The sequence below is a fragment of the Mercenaria mercenaria genome, chromosome 1 (assembly GCF_021730395.1).
Source record: "Mercenaria mercenaria strain notata chromosome 1, MADL_Memer_1, whole genome shotgun sequence".
In the NCBI taxonomy this organism is placed as follows: Eukaryota; Metazoa; Mollusca; class Bivalvia; order Venerida; family Veneridae; genus Mercenaria; species Mercenaria mercenaria.
Window position 1 is genome coordinate 52,227,712 of NC_069361.1, and position 19,274 is coordinate 52,246,985.

A 19,274-nucleotide genomic window follows, 5' to 3' on the forward strand; every position below is an offset into this window, starting at 1 on the left:
GCATTATAGATAATTTATCAAAATGGAAGATTTATGCAACACTCTGCCTGATTGAACGAGAGTGTCAATTTCTTTCACTCTGTTGATTGTGCTACGCTGAGTGAAATGTAGACAAAGCGTTTATCCTAAACGACGCTGTTCACAGTTTTAAAGCTAACTTTGGCTCAGTATATTTAGCAAGAATATTGATATATCTCAAAATGATAAGTAAGTTTAATAAATATGATAAAAACCTGTTCAAATACCAACATATATCAAATTAAAGAAAGAGCTGAATACGGTCTGCGTATCACATGAATAAGGGTGTGATAAGAGTCTTTTATGTAGAGAAGTGCTTTTTAAAAGACTTTCCTTGTTACAATTGTCGTCTGTATATGAAAAGGTTTCTTGCCTTTGTGACTTATTCAGATTGCATATTAAAATGAGTACTTGTTTGCTTTGATATATTTGTTATAAATTATTTAACTGATTTATTATATATGAATATTTTTCTTTAGTATGGTATGCAAATATTGAACTCAGTTGAAATCTGTTTTATTATATATATGCTATATAATGACTGAATCTCATTACACTGAAATGAAGGTACGCTGCATACAGTTTATCTATGTGATATGACTACGGTCAAACTTTGCTTATGAAACAGAAATATTGAAATAATTACAATTGTATGTTTTGCTTGACCTTCACTTTTTTTATAGGTGTGACGTCATTGTCCAAAGATTCATGAATAGCGAATATAAGCGGGATCAGTTGGCCTATTTTAGAAATAAATAAAAATAATAAATTAAAAAAATCCTTTAATTGATTTTTTCTCATGTATTCTAATCAAACTTGATTTGTAGCATCTTTATTAGGCTCGCAGCCAACTTTGTTCAGCTGGGACATTTAACCCCTTTTAGTGGCTGCTAGAGCTAAAACTAGAAATGCCTTTATACAGCGTCTCATGAACAGGTGGATCTTTGTCATACTTTGTCTGGAGCATCATTATAAGGTCCTCTTCCAAATTTATTTATAAAGGAACTTGGGCCCTATTAGGGACCACTCATGATAGCTATAAAAGTAGATATGCCTTTCTTCGCATTAACCACTAAAATGTAATGGATTTTTATCAAACTCGATGTGTAACAATTTCGTAAGGTCTCCTGCTATTTTGTTACAAATGGGGATAGGGACAAATTTAGCTAAAAATATAAACACGTTTAATGACCTTTTCTCATGAACCGCTTCATGAATCTTCATCAAACTACTGCTGTAATTATTCGTCTAAGGATAAACGAATCAAAATTGCAACCCTACGAAACCTTTGCGAAAAATTAAAAGAGAACCATTTAAATTGTTAAAGTGCGGTGTTTAGTTTTGCAATTTGAAAAATGTTAGATGAAAGATGAATGTTAGATGAAAAATTCATAAACTTCTTTGAAATTCCTATTACAATTCGCCGACCATCATTTTTAAAGATATTTCTTGTTTGATAATATTATGTAAGTAGTTGCGTGTGATTGCAGCACTTTATAATATTTCCCACTGTTTTATATGACGATTCTGGTAATGTTTTAATAAACTATGATTAATGCGTTGTACAAAAAAGCAACATATCAGATACAACAATAAATCCAGATTTTAATTTGAATCTGCTTTCATTTTTGTTTTCACTTTTCCTTTGTAATTTTCAGCCAAAGGAGCTATTTAAGGAAGAAACCACGATAATGTTCATTTAGAAAAAGCAATGCATTGGTCACAAAACAACTTTATGCTCGAAGATCTTATTATCAGACTCTATCAAGTGTCATCTCGTCACACCGATGTCCACATGTTTAGTGCCATCGCCAAACAAGTTATAACAAGCAGTCATGTCTGCTGGAGACAAAGCAATCGGCATTAAAATGTCGTTAAGATAATATACTACCAATGAAACTGACAGATACGACATTTTGTCAGCAAACTAATGTGTTCCTGCACTATCAACAGTAAAATTGGTTTCATTATATAAGTGAAAATATATCTAGATCATACACATTACAATTAAAGCATACCTTTTGTTCGTCAAAACATTTTTTCAAAGACGTTCGCCTCAAAGGCCTCTTTTGGAAATCACTGGTAGTTTTACTGACAAACAGCTCAGTATTGGTGACTTGCAGGTCAGTATTCTTGACTTACAGATCAGTATTGGTGACTTACAGGTCAGTATTGGTGACTTACAGGTCAGTATTCTTGATTTACAGATCAGTATTCGTGACTTACAGGTCAGTATTGGTGACTTACAGGTCAGTACTGTACTGGTGACTTACAGGTCAGTATTATTGACTTACAGATCAGTATTGGTGACTTACATGTCAGTATTCGTGACGTACAGGTCAGTATTCATGACTTACAGGTCGGTATTGGTGACTTACAGGTCAGTATTATTGACTTACAGATCAGTATTGGTGACTTACAGGTCAGTATTCGTGACGTACAGGTCAGTATTCATGACTTACAGGTCGGTATTCATGACTTACAGGTCGGTATTAGTGACTTACAGGTCAGTATTAAACTAGCCTTCCCATTGTATGTCTTACTAGCTTTATGCCATCTGATGTGCTTGTTCTGTATTGTACACCTTAAAGTACTTCGTATCTCCCACACACATTACTCCCTACTTGTTTCAATTAGTAGCAGAAAATTTGTAAAACCGGAAAGCTAAAAGCGTATACTTTCTTTGTAACGACACTTAAAATGTATATGAAATGGAGATGATAGACAGCTAAATCCATAGAAGATATAAACATAATGTCATATAAACGTGATTCAAACCTTTTTCATATCTACAGCTTAAGATCTGAAATTCATTACAAAAGTAGTAACTCTAGAATCAATTACAAAGTTCCACTGGATTGCTACTGTGAGATCTGATAAAAGTATTGATTTCACAGCTAAATGAAACAGAAGACAGCTAGTTTTCTTTCTTTCCGCTAGAGGCAAATGCAGTTTGCAAATGTAAGCTTAAATTTGGCGTTAAGAAATAAATACAGAAATAAATACAACAAGGCAATATATGTCACATCATTAGGCAACGGAATATCTTCAGTAGCATCTGCTAGAAGATCCTTTTTAAGCACATAAAGCAAACAAGCAAAATAATAGCAGACTCGGTTTGATTGAGCCTGTTCATGAGAGGTAATGAAATATACAACACCCATCACGCCCCCTAGCATCGGCCTTAGCGGAATTCTGTTACAAATCACATCACACTTGAATAGTTTGAGAGATAACTTTGTCATTCTAAATTACGGACTGGATATCGCCAGTGATATAGAGAAAAAACATTTATTAATAATAAGTAAACTTCTGTGAATCTTAGAATGTTGATAGTATTGTTTATGAAGATAAGTTTCGTTGAAGATAAAATTGTATTTCGATACTTTTTGAAATGGAATAAACGTATAATATATGTTCTTTAATGTATTGATTGTGTTATTTAGGCAAGGGCAGATCTCGGACTTTGTGACACGTAGATTTTGTTTTGTTTAAAGTACTTGTTGTTCTTGCTTGGAATTAGTATAATCACTTTTTAACACTTATAAACACAACATCTTCGTCAGTAACATCTAAAACTCATCGTTTGCGTGTAAATGAATTTCGCCAACAGTTATAGATACATGTAGCACTTGCCAAAAACAAAAATGTCACCTTATTTATTGACTTAACGTGGTTATTAAAAGAAGGGTAGTTGTTTTCTTGAGACAAATTTAAAAGTTTCGTTTACCATTCACAAAAGATATAGAATACTATTGGTCTTTTCATACATGTTTTAGAACTCGTACATTTAAATCTTTTGATAATTTGACAATACCTTTAAAGGTAAATTAGATCCAAATTTCATATTTGAAAATCTGAACAGTTACTACATAATTTATAGTTTATGTAAACTTGAAATCAAAAAGTGTGTGTGTATTAACAGTACCATGCATTAGGTTTGCTATAGCTAAACACAGTATAAATGTGAACAATTGCTAAAAACTGGAAGTTTTTTTATTGATCAACGTTTTCTTTCTGACATTTAATTATGAATGTAGCTGTGCGTACACAACTAATTTAATATTAAATAAACCTAATTTGATGAAGATTTCCTTCCCATGAATTAACCCTTACCCTGCTAAATTTCTATAATGAACTTGTCCATCTGTCAATTTGGACAGTACCAGTAACTGATAAAAGGGGCGCTTATCAAAATGTCGAACAGTGCAGGCTGATCTTGGTCTGCACTGGTCGCAAAGGCAGAATCACTTGCCGCCAGCAGGCTAAGGGTTAAATATCTAAGGATGAAATATTTTAGAGAAAGATGGCCACAGGATATTTTTTAATCTATTGAAAGTAAAAATTAAAACATGCACATTTCATAGGAACTATGTTATTTATCCATTTTCAAAGCAATAAAAAGAAAACATCCGCAGTCACCGTAAACATGTAAGATCTATAAAATCATATTCTCACGAATCCTGCTAAATACCACAAACCGGTGTCATTTTGAAGTCAGGGTAGGCTTAAGTGTATCGCATGAACAGGGTAAATTAATGTGCTGCTTCAGTCTTTGGCAGTCTTTCTATAATTTAATTGCATTTACATGAGCCTAGAAGTAGCTTGCTGTAAAACTCGTTTAACAAGAAAAACATTTTGAAAAGTAGAAGAGTTATTTATTCTAGCGTGTATTTATCGTTTTCAAGGGTGTCTTAACAGGAAAGTTAACATGTGTTAACAGAGAGATTCTCGCGCTCACGCGCTTTAAGCATATCTTTTAACATGTGCCCGCTTCTTGGCAAAGCGTAATCATATTATAATTCAAAGGAAGTGACGTCACCGTTGTGACTAAATAACCTCTAATTTGACACAATATGCTGTAATGCTATTCTTAGACTAATAATTACAGTTGATATAGCAAGTATGTTATTGGTAATACTATAACATGAGGGGAAAAAAGTGCGCGAAACGGTGAAAAAGTTGTAGAACCTGTCTGCGTATTTATTGAACACCCTTAGTATATACAACCTCGGTAAACTAGTGGTAGTTCGAGCGCGTGAGGGTATGGGCTTTTGGTCGACGTGAAAAAATAAATGGTGCAAGTAGCTTCCTTACTTGGCGCTAAGCATTACGATGATAGTACTAAGACTGGTCAGTCCGGTGTTAATACATATAATGTGACTGGGTGGGGTATTATGTCACACGTCTAAGGCAGATATCATAATGAAGCAACAATTGTTCTCACTGCTACATGTAGACACCGTTGTTAATATGACTGTAAAATTGTTGAAAAAAAAACGTTGAACACTCTCGCACATCGTGGATACAACTTACATATTGTTTTTGAAAAGTAACATTTGTTTGGAAGCCAAAAAACGCTGTTTACATATGTTAGGTCCGCTGTTTGTTTATGCCTGTCATAGTACACAGGGAGTATTGTTGGAGTACATAATTGTTAATGCAATTTGTCGCATTGCTAACATATGTATAAATGTTGCCAAGAAACAGATACAATTTAGATAACAGAATTAAGAGTCTCTGTCTGTCACACGGAGATTAAGTTTATCTGTACCAGAACCGTTTGGCAGTATCGTGAAAATCAATATAAACTAACACTTTCTTAATGCTACCATATTATCCAGATTTGCTTGAAATGGCTAGGATTTAACAGATTTACTTTTTGTTACACTGAAGTCTTTATTTTCAAATGAAGATCGACAGTGATATAACAAAAACTATTTTAATCCATAGAATTTAGTTCTTAGTATTAAATTGAAGCACATAATCTTCTAAGGGTTATAGTTGTGGGAATGGAATCGAATTCGAATGGAATAACTCAATTCACTTGATATAAATTCATTCTCCGTGTATAATATGTAAGTAATTTAGAAATTCTTTGTCGTTGAGTTGAAATACTTTGTCTATCGATTATCATTATTGTACTATCGGTATAGACTTTGTTCATAATTCTATATTTTCAACATTAAGTTCTGATCATCGTGATGAGCTAACAACCAGCATCCAACGTAATAGTATTATTGTTTGTTTAGAGACATAATATTGAAGCTGGGTAACCGTAGAATCTATTCAAAAACTTTTTATATTTTTAACTGATAAGAAAACAATCAGAAATCTCTTGGCATGGAGTGGTAGTATTGTACAATAAAAAGGAAAATGTATTAACACGAAAGCTTTATCAAGAGCCAGAGCTGACAAACACTGCAGCAAGTTCTCATAAAAGTTTTTTTTTCAACCCGATATTTATAATGAGATGTCTAAATTCCTAAATTAATGGCGCTGATAATAACTAAATACATAAGTGATATAAATGCAATTCTAACACGACCTGCAAATAACCTACATACATGCACAGCAAAATCTATCTCGGGTTATTCTCCAATAAACCACTCGCGTGCAATGACGTCATCCGATCCAGGTGCGTAGCACGGTCGTAAAAAGCAGTTTCTTTTTTTTCTAATACTGTTGATACTAATATGTCGTGTTAGAATCGAAATAATACGTTCCCAAGTGTGATTTATTGTAGAATAACCCGAGTTTTTCGTTCTTATGCGATACGATATATCACGTGATATATTGTTACGCATAAGAACTCAAAACTCGGGTTATTCTACGATAATCCACGTTTGGGAACTTATTATTTCTTAAATAAAGATGTTAGTAAGTAAGAGAATAGCATCAATTATCAACATAGTTTAATATAGTCTTTTATGTTCTTTCTTATTTTAATACATTATTTTTAGAAACGTTATCATACTTTTATGCGAGGTAACAATTTGCCCTGCTATGGCATAGGTAATGCAACAAAAGACACCAACATAATCATTTAAACAAACATTAGAATAACGAGAAATAACATATATAATATATAGAAGGAAGTAGTACACTGTACATTTGACTTTTGATAAGGTATTTTCGTTTGAAGCTATTCTTATCTTTTTACCTTTTATTGCAATATGAAATACCTTCTCATTAGACCCATAACCGCATCTCCGTCATTACCAACGGCAAACCTGCCAGGCAATCAAGTTTGCCAGAGACAAAGGAGTCAGCAATATAATGTCGTAGAAAACAAATACCACTTTTTAAGGCTTCGTCCGTTTTATAACACTGTAAGAGCTGTATACGTAAATTTACAGAAAGGTTTGCTAATCCTACTTCCAGAGGTGTAATTTGTTTAAGTCTACAAAAGAGGAAGCATTGTTTAAAGTGTCACATTGTTAATGTCATGTGATGAACTTGAGAAAATTGTTTCTTGTAGTATGGTTCAAGCGAACTCAAATATTAATGTTTTGTATAAGAACATAGTACCATTTGTATATTTTATATGTATTGCTGTCATAAATACTTATGGTTATTAAATAACCTTTAATTTGTACTGTGTAATTATAATGCTATTCTATTCCAATAATTACAACCGCTAGCGAGCAATATTACTGGTAATAACGTTACCAGTTATACAAATTGCATGAAATGGTAAAAAGTTGTAAAACCAGTCTACGTATCTCGTATATATACAACCGCTTCGGTAGACGAGTGGTAGAGCGTCAGCGTCGAGTGAGTGAGGTCGTGGGTTTCAACGTGTCTGTGACGTGGTGTTTTAGTGAGAGAGCGCTAAAACGTTTGGCATTGTGCCAACTGCTACAAGGACCACGTTGATTATATGATCCAAAAGTTGTTGAAAAGACGTTTGCAAGCCAACACAACACTGTTTACATATGTTAGGTCTATGACTGTCGATAGTACGCAGGGAGTATTAGATACTTGACTGTGTTAAGAGTCCATTGCTATCACATTGAATACAGTTTGTGTCATTGCTAACATATTTATAAATAGCGCCAAGAATGATACACAAAATTTAGAGTGTCTTTATGTCACAAGGAGATTAATAAGTTATCCATTTTAGGCTAATTTGACAGTACCATGAAAATCAATATCATGATTGAACATTTTGCGTTCTTAATGCAACAATACAATGGAAATGCGTTTGAAATGTAACGGGTTTAATACAATTACTTTATCACACACTGAAGAGAATATTATGTATTACCATTTGAAATACTTTCAGTTACATTAATTTTATTTTATCTAGATTTATTTAAGATGAAAATGTCGTTGAGATAAAAAAAATGTTAACATCGCCATTATTATCGCCACTTAAATTGGTATCTGTTTTTTTTTTTTTTTTTTTTTTTTTCTTGAGGAAGAACATTTTAATTGTTGTCCCTTTACATTGAACTTGCCTATTTTAACAAGAGGAATAGTTTTTAAAATGTTCCATGCAATGAAAATAAAAAAAATGCATTTAGCCGTATATATGTATGACCCTTTAAGCTTTTATTTCAATTATGTACAACTGCTACTGATATAAGATTTGCTCACGTCATTAATCTCGGATAAAAAAAAATAATGAGGAAATGGGAATAAATTAGTTAAAGCTTACGAACTGACAGGAAATGCATTTCGCCTCTCATAGAGACGTTTTATCAGTGGCTTAAAAAGACTATATTTCATCATTTCTATAAGTCTGGGTGTGGCTATATGACAAAGTACACTAAAATAGAATATTCCCGAGATAGGCTTACTTGTGTTATAAAATAAAGTAAGAAAGTATCAGTCGTGTTCGTTATAAATCCTAAACTCGGCTTATTATAACACATACCTAAACGAGTTATAAATTATTACAATAAAATGCTCTTTATTGTTTAACAATGTGCATGACTTTGCAAACACAATCACACACATAACCTTGATTCTTTGTATAAATATGCAAGTATTTTCTCGGGGGTGTTTTTCTATTCTATAGAATGCCCTAAGCCATACTCTCTTTAGATATTCAAAAAAAGCTACATATTATTTCAAGAACAATCTGCTATGAGAATGTTTTCGATGTAATAATATCATTTATCATAAGGAGTATTTCAAAATAAAATCTGTACTGTTGTTTCGATTTAGTTTTGAAATTGTTTTGGAAGCAATTCCAGCAGGGTCTATGCAACGTATATGTATAATGAAAGTTTACGAAACAAACTTAATTGCTTTAACAAGTGAATGGCAAACCTCATCAATGTTTAGTTATACCTTGAATTTGGGTAAACGTCGAATCTTTTGCGTGCGGCTTATTTCTGTTTTTAACTGATTAGAAAAAAAATCTTGGCATGGATAGCGTGGTTGATTGGCAGTATTGTACGATATTTAAAGGTAAGCGTATTAACACGAAAGCTTATTTGCTATATTTACTAACTAGAGTTGGCAAGCAATGCGCATATATGTTCCAGAATTATTTTATCATCCCGATATATATAATGAGGTAATTAAATTCCTTCATTTCTATTTGGGTTTTTAAATCTATCTTCATATCATAAATTGATGATCACAACAGTCATTATTGTGATATAAATACAACGGAAGATCATATTAGTTTATAGTAACATTATAGAATAAATTAAAAACACCATTTCTTGGTAAGCTCATCGTGCATTTAATCTAAATTGATCGTTTACTCCCTTTTTTAGCAAATATTAATACATTTCCAAATAAGTAACGACTGTATACTGACGATTTTTTATATTCAGTATATTTAAATCAATCGAAATAGATGTTAGAGACATAATATATCTTAGAATCGTGCGTTTTACTGTCGCAGTGTTAGTTACTGTGGGGAGGGTAAAAGGATGTTTTATTTATCCCCCCGCCAAAGGCGAAGGGGATATTAGAAATGCTCTCCGTCCGTGCGTCCGTCCGTGCGTCCGCAACGATGTTTGTCCGGAGCATAACTCCAAAAGTACTGGAGGGATTTTCTTCAAACTTCATACACTGATAGAACACATTGGGAGGAAGTGCAGTGTGCAAGAACAATAACTCTACCTTGCATATTTTTGAGCTATTCCCCTTTATCATATTTTCTTAAAAAATTTTGTCCGGAGCATAACTCCAAAAGTACTCGAGGGATTTTCTTCAGACTTCATACACTGATAGAACACATTGGGAGGAAGTGCAGTGTGCAAGAACAATAACTCTACCTTGCATATTTTTTGAGTTATTCCCCTTTATCATATTTTCTTAAAAAAATTTGTCCGGAGCATAACTCCAAAAGTACTAGAGGGATTTTCTTCAAACTTCATACACTGATATAACACATTGGGAGAAAGTGCAGTGTGCAAGAACAATAACTCTACGATGCCTATTTTTTGAGTTATTCCCCTTTATCATTTTTTCTTTAAAAATGTTGTCCGGAGCATTACTCCAAAAGTACTCGAGGGATTTTCTTCAGACTTCATACACTGATAGAACACATTAGGAGGAAGTGCAGTGTGCAAGAACAATGACTCTACCTTGCCTACTTTTTGAGTTATTCCCCTTTATCATATTTTCTTAAAAACAATTGTCTGCAGCATATCTTTTTCATGCATGGAGGGATTTTGATATATCTTGGCACAAATGTTCACCACCACGAGATGGAGTGTCGTGCGCAAGAACCAGGTCACTAGTTCTAAGGTCAAGGTCACACTTAGAGGTCAAAGGATACAAGAATGAAAACCTTGTCCGGAGCACTTCTTCTTCATGCATAGAGGGATTTTGATATAACTTGGCACAAATGTTCACCACGCAAGACAGAGTGTCATGCGCAAGAACCAGGTCCCTAGGTCTAAGGTCAAGGTCACACTTAGACGCCAAAGGTCAGATACAAGAATGACTTTGTCCGAAGCATTTCTTCTTCATGCATGGAGGGATTTTGATGTAACTTGGCACAACTATACACCATCATGAGACGAAGTGTCATGCGCAGTTCCCTTCTTTAGAATTACTTCCCTTTGTTGTTACTTTAAATAGCTTTTATTGTAACTTTTTCATTACTAGTCGTAAGGAAAAATCGAGACCACTTTTCAGTAGTACAACATGCATGCTACATCCAATTTTGAGGTGTATTTTGACCAATCTCTACCTAGCTAAGATTTTTGTGTGGACTTACATTTTTTTTTTTTTTTTTTTTTTTTTTAAGATTGACTTCCATTAGTTGTTACTATAAATAACTTATGTTGTAACATTTTTATAATCGACCACAGGGAAAAAACAAGACCACTTTTCTGTGGTACAACCTGGATGTTACTTTCCAATTTTAGGTGTATTTTAAGACATCTCTACCTGGTAAGGAGTTTTTTTGTGGACTAAGAAAAACAAAAGACTTACAATGATTACTAAACAACCACAAAATTAAAATTCCATTTGCAAATACAGCTGCTAGAGTAAAGAAATTTGCTGTGACGGGCATATATTGTGACATTCTGGCACTCTTTTTCCCTGTTAGCTTTCCATTCCTTCTTTTTACAGTAGCCATATAGAAAAACATCATACAGCTATACTATTCATGAAAATTAATAAAATTTAGCAGTAAACCACTTCACCACTGAATAATTCTTTCCTCCACATCTTTAAAACCCGTGATGTGGACCACAACTAAACGGTTTTTCAAAGCTTCTCCCCCCCCCCCCCCCCCCCAAAAAAAAAACAGACACTAACTTACCAGGAACTTTAGCCTTCAATTATAATATGCCCGGCGGGGGGATTGGCCATGTCTAACATGGCTCTTGTTTACATGGAATCAACAACAACACGTCAAAATTTCAGAATCATATTTACTTGCTTATAATTGCGTTACGTTTATATCTTTAATTGGAGAAGGCTCACATAGTACTGACATCAAGTTAATATGTCAACAAGAGTACTTCGAATTAAATCAATTTAAATAAGCCAAAATTTAGAATGTATCAAACCTTCGAAATGTAATGCTAGAAAGCTATCTTTTTTATTTCCCTCTCTACTGTCGCTTGGAGGCTTTGCAATTTGTAATAGCGTGCTGATTAATGGAGTTTTAAAAATGGCAAAACAGAACTGCAAAATGTCACAGTTGCCTCTCATTATTTCCAGCATAAAGAGGCAAGGGACTGTTAGCTTTTTGTTTCGTTGAAAATGTCGTTAAAATCAATGCAAATATTGTTTGGCAAAGCGCTACAAAAGTACAATGTTTCAAATGTATTTAAAAAAATATAGGATTCTAAGTATATTTCAGTGAGGAATGTTTGTGGTATAGGAAAACAAACGTTTTTATGAGCTTCTAAGTAGCCTGCTGTAAACCTCAGCGTGTTTACAAGATCGGGCATGAAGTGAAGCAACGCTTCCACTTAATTTGTTTAGGAAAACTATAATTTTGAAATGGAATAAACGTAGTGTGTGTGTTTCCTTGGATTTTTGTATTCTCTAGGTAAGGAATATACTCTAACAACATTACAAGACTATGTTTTTACCTTTGCAATTTTTGTTGTTATTTACACGTCAAGTATTACGATATGTACAAATACATCATCACCGTCGTGATTATTTTCGTCATTCATGTAAATACATCGACATCATTAACGACATATTTCTTTAAGGTTTTCGATACTTCTTGACAAAAGAAAATAATAATAGCACGTCAAAATGCTCTTTCGCTACATAATGCAGAAACAAATATACTAGGAGAATTTTATTTTAAAAGAAAAAAACTGAGACAACAAACGATTCGTTAATCAGTCGCAAATACACTAAACATTATCATAGTCTCCTAAGTTCTTAGTATCATCATTATAGTAATCATCATAAACATTAATATTTTTATTTTCATTCATAAAGTGATGTAATTTGTTGCTTGCTTATTCAATGTCCTTGTTCTGATCCTTTAGGACCGTGGAGTACATTCAATATATTTTGTCATTATTTTCCGATCCACACCCGCCGCTTCCTCTTACAATGTACTGATTGTAAAAGACAGCCAGATGAGATAAGTTCTGGGAAACATCTGTCTCTTGGAAACATGTAATAAATCTAATTATTTAGTCAGCGGCAAAAACTCTTAATCTCATTTATCAACATATATTCCATGAATAGTTCCAATACATTCTGTGCTAAAGAAGGCAGATATCGCGTATATATTAATTCTGCCCCAATACGTCGAAGCTAGTGGGTGAGGGATATTGCTCAATATCAAACAGACTCAATCTAAACGTGTTTGCTGTTATATTTCTCGGTTGTGTTCATTGCTTCAAAGTTACCTTCTTACAGATTAAAAGATGATATTAATATTCATTCAGTAACACAGGACAGTAGTCAGTTAATCTGGTCAGCAATCAGATGCATATTTTCTCTTACTATACAAAATGTAAATCCAAGTACATTTCGAGAGCGCAACAACATGTATTTGTATCAGAGGTTAAAGTCATGATATAAAATCACCAGTAACTGCGTCTATCTGGGCGTGTCATCCTTTTTCTAACAAAGGAGTTATTGTTTCATGTTATTGTTTGTTTTTGCTTAATAAGGGTAAATTTGATAAACACATGAAAAGAGAACAAAAGGAATACCAGCATAAATACGACTTTATGATATTCTTATTAAGTAATTTTATATATATATCCCACTATAACGTGCATAATATTTCACAGAGACACAACTTTAAAGACTTTTAATATTGACAATTAAAATCGGCTTCCTACAAACATAGATGAACACTATAATTATTTGTCTATGTAAAGGTTGTTCACAAATAACGTAGACCTTTGCTGTCAAAGCCACCTATTCCTATTGAATATTGTATTGCAAGTTGTAATTCTCATGTATAACATGTCCTTGTAATTTTCATCTTTGAAGACATATGAAGCGCTTAAGATAATGTATAATTGCCAGGGCTACGCATTGACGGCACAGCCGTTTTCTGCTTGTCATTATCCGAGCAAACACGTTCAAGTTTACGTGTACCTAATGCATAAATTGAAGGCAGACGTAAGCTATGTTTAAAAGGCAGGTTATGTCGTAACTTCATTGTATTGAAAATTGGGCAGTTATTTACTTGTGCGTTGACTTGGGAAACAACAGCTGAAACATATAAAAGATAAAGCAGACAATGCACTCATCCTTATTCTTCAAGTGGTAAAACAGTCGCATCCGACCAAAAATCGCGAAAAGTCAACGAAGTCTAAAGAGGAAACAAATGTACCAAAACCTCTACTTAGACCCCTATTAAATGCTGGCGACTCATAGAGTCATCCTTTTTAAAGCTATTTTCATACGTATGTATGCTATTTACCGTATCTTACAATCGATGTCTTATTTATTACAGTAGTTTTCAAATTTCAATTAAGACAGTTATGCACGTTTAAGAAACTGAAAAGTTGTTTATCCGTAAAATATAGATAAAAGCAAGGATTGGACAGACGAAAGAGTAATTTAAATCATATCATCAATAAACGGTAACATGTATGTTAAAAAACCCAAACAGTTATAAAATGTTATAAAACTAGCAACATTTTTATCTTTCTTAAAATGAAATATATAAACAAAAATGTTGAAATGTGAAAAGAAATCTAAAATTTGTAATACATCTGAATGAATTTTGCGGATAACTAAAGTAATAAATGGGAGATATCTCAGAAAAAAACACTTGGACGTAACCATATATTTAACTTACCAAATGAAAGATGATATGGAAATTTACAACCGTGAGAATGTGCTTTAAAAATCTACGATGTAGAGATATTTCTACACGCAGAAATGTCATCAAAATTGTTAATTTTTCCAAAAGGCGTCCATGTTTAAAACTAGACTAATGTCGATATTTTAACAGAAAAAAAGAAGGATACGAACCTGTTTAGTATTCATTTTGGCTGAATTTTATTAGGATATTTTGATGTTGGATATCTTGATGTTGTGAGAAATTATGGTTTCATTGAATTTTTGTAGGCTTTTTTTTCTGAATACACAGAATGACCTTAATGCGAAATGATCCAGAAACAAAAGATGATATAAGAGAAATTCGGTTTAAAGTTGACTTGCATTCTGTCATACACACTTATTAGGAATTATTCATTGCAGACCAAGTTGACAGTGTGGTGAAAATCAATGCGACCGTGTCGTTTATTACAAAATAAATGCGATAGTATTCTATTCATAATGTAGAGATTACTCCTATAGAAGATTCTATAGAAATATTAGACGCAGTCAAGAACACAAACAGAAGACTAGATAATATTACCAAGAGTTTGACAACAGAACCCTTATGAAAAAAAGCTATTGTTAATCAAATCCTGTGTTTGCTGACAAGACTGCACCCTTTTGTTCTATTTGAAGAGAATCTTCACAGCCGAACAGTACTGTAGGGTGAATATCTTGGCATTAGAGTTGACATCTTAATTCCTTTAAGTAGAATCGCTAAAGATATTTTTATCTAGCATGGAAACCTGCAAATTACAAAGCAACAAAGCAATCAACTGGGTAATGACCTTAAGATGAAACCACAAACAAGTGACAGAATTCAAGATTAAGCAGAGAAGCAAAGAAGCATTAAACCTTATCAACAGGTAATGAAGTTCTTGGTTAAAACATTGAACCTGATTCTGTATAAAAGTGGCATACAATGTTCTTTCTATCGAAAAATCTATGAGAGTATCCTTTGAAATAAAAATTGCTGACAAGCAAAACAACAATACACTCGAATTGATTGTTGAAATGTCGCACCACTACAGTCTTCTTACGTATATCATTAATGAAACATTCCGCTTGCTTTAAAAGGAAATATTAAAATATGTTGGTACTTATTTTACTCATTGCTTTTGGAACAAAGTCTCCCACGCGCTTCATTTAATATGTTTCCCTTCAAATTCGAAGAAATAATTGAAAATAATATTTAAGAAATAATAAATCTGTTCCTATATTTTATCACTTAATAAAATATGGGCAGGAGTTTGGATGCGTAATAATTAAACCACGAGTGCGCTGCACGAGTGGTTTAATTATTCGCATCCGAACGACTGCTCATATTTTATTAACTGATAAAATTATTGGAACATATTTATTATTTCGATTCTAACAAAGCAAATAATTCGCATTTTACAGTACTACATTTTCAGCGTAATGCGTCATTCGGATCATATGCAGTTACAATTTACCCCCATGGTTAGAAAGTGTTGCATAGCCAATGGAACGTATAGATAATTATTCCTTTTTTATTAGAATTTTGAGAAGTATTTATAAACTAGTTATCTAACAGCTCGCAAATTATTTATGAACAGAATAATCAAAATAGGTTAGTTGATTACAAGTTTAACTTTTATATGACGTCACATCATTATGACGTCATACTTTATGTCATACATTTATGACGTCACCGCTGAATCATAATGGAGCTAATTGAATTCGCTCGTACAGATCAAAACGTGTTTTACGGTCCTACACATAAGTCAGTATGACTTTTTATCATAATTTGTTTTTGAAATGTTATTTTCAACCGTTTAGTCCTGAAATAATTCGCATGTAATGGAACAGAAGTAGAACCTCTTAGGTCACAATCGTAGGGGGTAAAATGTAACAGCCAACCATATTTTATCGTAGATTCATGTATAGGCGATTTCGCTATATGTTTATATAGCAATTGCTGCGGATCGTGTTAGAATATATAATTATATATACGCTTTTTGAAGCATATACAAATATGATAATTACACCTATTCAGTCGAACAGACAATTTTTGCCGGGATGGCTTGTGTTTACAATGTTTTTCACACATCTGCCTGACATTCGCCAAACTTCCCCTTAAACCGGCGCGTGCGTAATTTTCACACGCTTACGTAATTAGCGTCGGTAAACGACAAACAAATTAAACAAAGTGACTTTCGTTCACTTCAATGCTTTAATGGGCTTTGATTTATACGAATAAAATTATTTAAAATGACTGAGCAATGTACATACTACGTCTGTCTTTATTTTTTCTGCATAAAAACAGGAGATCCGACGTCAACTTTCATACTGCTTTAGCATGGCTGAACAACTTAGTAAAGGACCCGGATACGGGGGGATAGCTTAGTCGGCTACTGGAAAGCAATATATTTGATAATATTTGTACTGGACTATGATTCAAAAAGGTTTGTTATTCATGTCTTCCTATTTGATGCTGTCTTCACCAAATTATTATAATTATATTAGTGTTTTATCTGCATGTGTTTTTTCTTTTCGTATCTATGTCATGTTTGAAAATAAATAATAAAGCATATTTCAGCGTTCGTTTTTTATTTATCATCGTATCATACACACATTTAGGTACAATATGACAATATATTACGATGTAAGGTGTGTAACACATCATGCCCTTGAATTCCCAAATTCAAAATGGCCGCCATTTGGATGGCTCGAACAACGGAAAACTCGAACTAATTTCCACGGGACCCTCGAGTTCGAGCCATCGAAGTTCGACTGTATGTAAGATAAAATCTGTGGAAAGATCCTTTGGAAGCATAGAACCAAGCAATACAATATCAGACTTGGTTTGATTGAGTCAAATAAATGTGCAACATCCCTCATGCCCCTATCACTTATGCTTATGTGGAATTGCGTTAATGTAACAGTAAAAATGAAAATCATGTAAGCTAAGATCACAAACGATGCTAAATTTACTTTCCGTTTATATTATTTTTCTCATGAATTAAGATATATTGGACGATTCAAATGGTTCTCGTTAACTTTATAAAACAATTCTATGTTTATAAATATAGTAAAAATTAAGTAAAATAAACTGAAGTGTCTGTTCATATAAAAAACGTTTAGCTTTCGTTCATGACTTTTGTATACTTATTTGAAAGGGACAGTCAATTACAAAAGGTATTGGAGAAGCACTGCTCGCCAATACATATGTATAATATGAACAAATGAACTGCAAAGCCGGTATGACATATAATGTAAAAACTCCATAGGTCACTCAACACGGCAAGATGAAAAATGTTGCAAGCTACTTTTTCGGCGACCTGCGGCTTTTATATTCGACTGAGCCTTTCCATAGGTCCGGGTTGATGTAGAAATCAGTAGTTACGCAGCTTACAAATACAAAAATGTATTAAAATCGAATTAAGAGGCATCTGCTGAATGTGTTCATATGGTGGTGTACACGGAACAGTTATCATATTAAACTAACCCTAATCGAGAAAACAATGGGCAGCACTAAACAGAGGGGATTTGAGGTAAAGATGCCTGCATAATACAAAAACTGCCAAAAGACAAAATAAAAAAAAGAAGGTATCATCAATTCAAAAATGAGCACTGGTAATAGTTTGTCTGTAATTAAAACCAAAATCACACCAAACACATTTAAATGTGATAGGGGAATTACTTGATCGATTTCCTCATTTGCTTTTTGTGCAATCGACAAACGTTTACCTAATTAAGTAGCCTACTTGCAACAAAACAATCAGTCTCGTTGTGTCGTTAAGATAAAACGATGCCGTTCCTGTAACAGATATTATAATATCTCAAAGAAATTTATTTGACCACACGTATCAGTAACTAACTTCATCTCTGTTCTTTATAGATAATATTCATTTGTTAATCAAACTGTGTAACGGTAGGAAGAAAGAAATGAGAAGCGACAGTTCTAATTTGATTTTTAATTATTTCATTTTCAGTTATATCATCCTGACTTCGTATCCGGTAATAATAAAAATGATGACTTTAAGCTTGATTAAAAATATTTGAAAAGGTGAAATAAGAAGGAATTATGTGTATTCAATACGCTAAACGATACGTATAGATAGTCTATACTTAAACAAAAAGGTGTTAAGTTTATCACCTTTTTAGTTCAAAGAAGTGCCGTGTTTAGTCAATGCTTAATCAACAACAAAAATATGAAAAAAATCCTTTAGCTGCTTTAAATACTAAATGCTAAAACAAAAGGCAGGAACGCATCGGTATATCGCTGTACTAAACGTGCATTATGTAATGCATTAAAATAAGGTTTATGTTATTTTTGTTTATGTTTCAAATACGGAAGGAGTGCAGTTTGTATATTAACATGCCTAGAAGCTATTCTCTTGTTGCTCAGACTTCAAACAAGTTATTGAATATATTGATATACTGATAAACTGCATTTATCCCTATTGCCGATGTGTTTCACTTCATACGGTCTGGTAAATTGTCATTGTTGTTGGGTCTTGACAAGACGTGGCTTTGTTTTGTTAACATTGTCTAATCTGACATGTTCGGTAATAAATGAATGTAGGGTAGGCATGCCCCGAGCACTTTTCAAACCCCAGTTTGCTTTTTATGGCTTGCTGGCCGTTCCAGGATGGTAGGCCTGCTTACACTATTTGTTGATATCATTTTGTTTGTTATGTATGTTGCTTTTATGCCTTCTATAATTTTTGCTTTCCCCTCCTCCCTTTTAACCCTATCCCTATATTCAT

General features: G+C 33.2%; 1 protein-coding gene across 1 annotated transcript in view; it reads left to right on the top strand.

Annotated features, from left to right (window-relative positions):
* Positions 1–12,158: 12,158 nt before the first annotated feature.
* LOC123537826 (protein phosphatase 1 regulatory subunit 12A-like) overlaps positions 12,159–19,274 on the top strand; it is a 111,088-nt gene continuing 103,972 nt past the window's right edge. The window contains exon 1 of the mRNA XM_053547704.1: positions 12,159–12,280. The gene's annotated coding sequence lies outside the window, so the exon portion shown is untranslated. The remainder of the gene's footprint in view (positions 12,281–19,274) is intronic.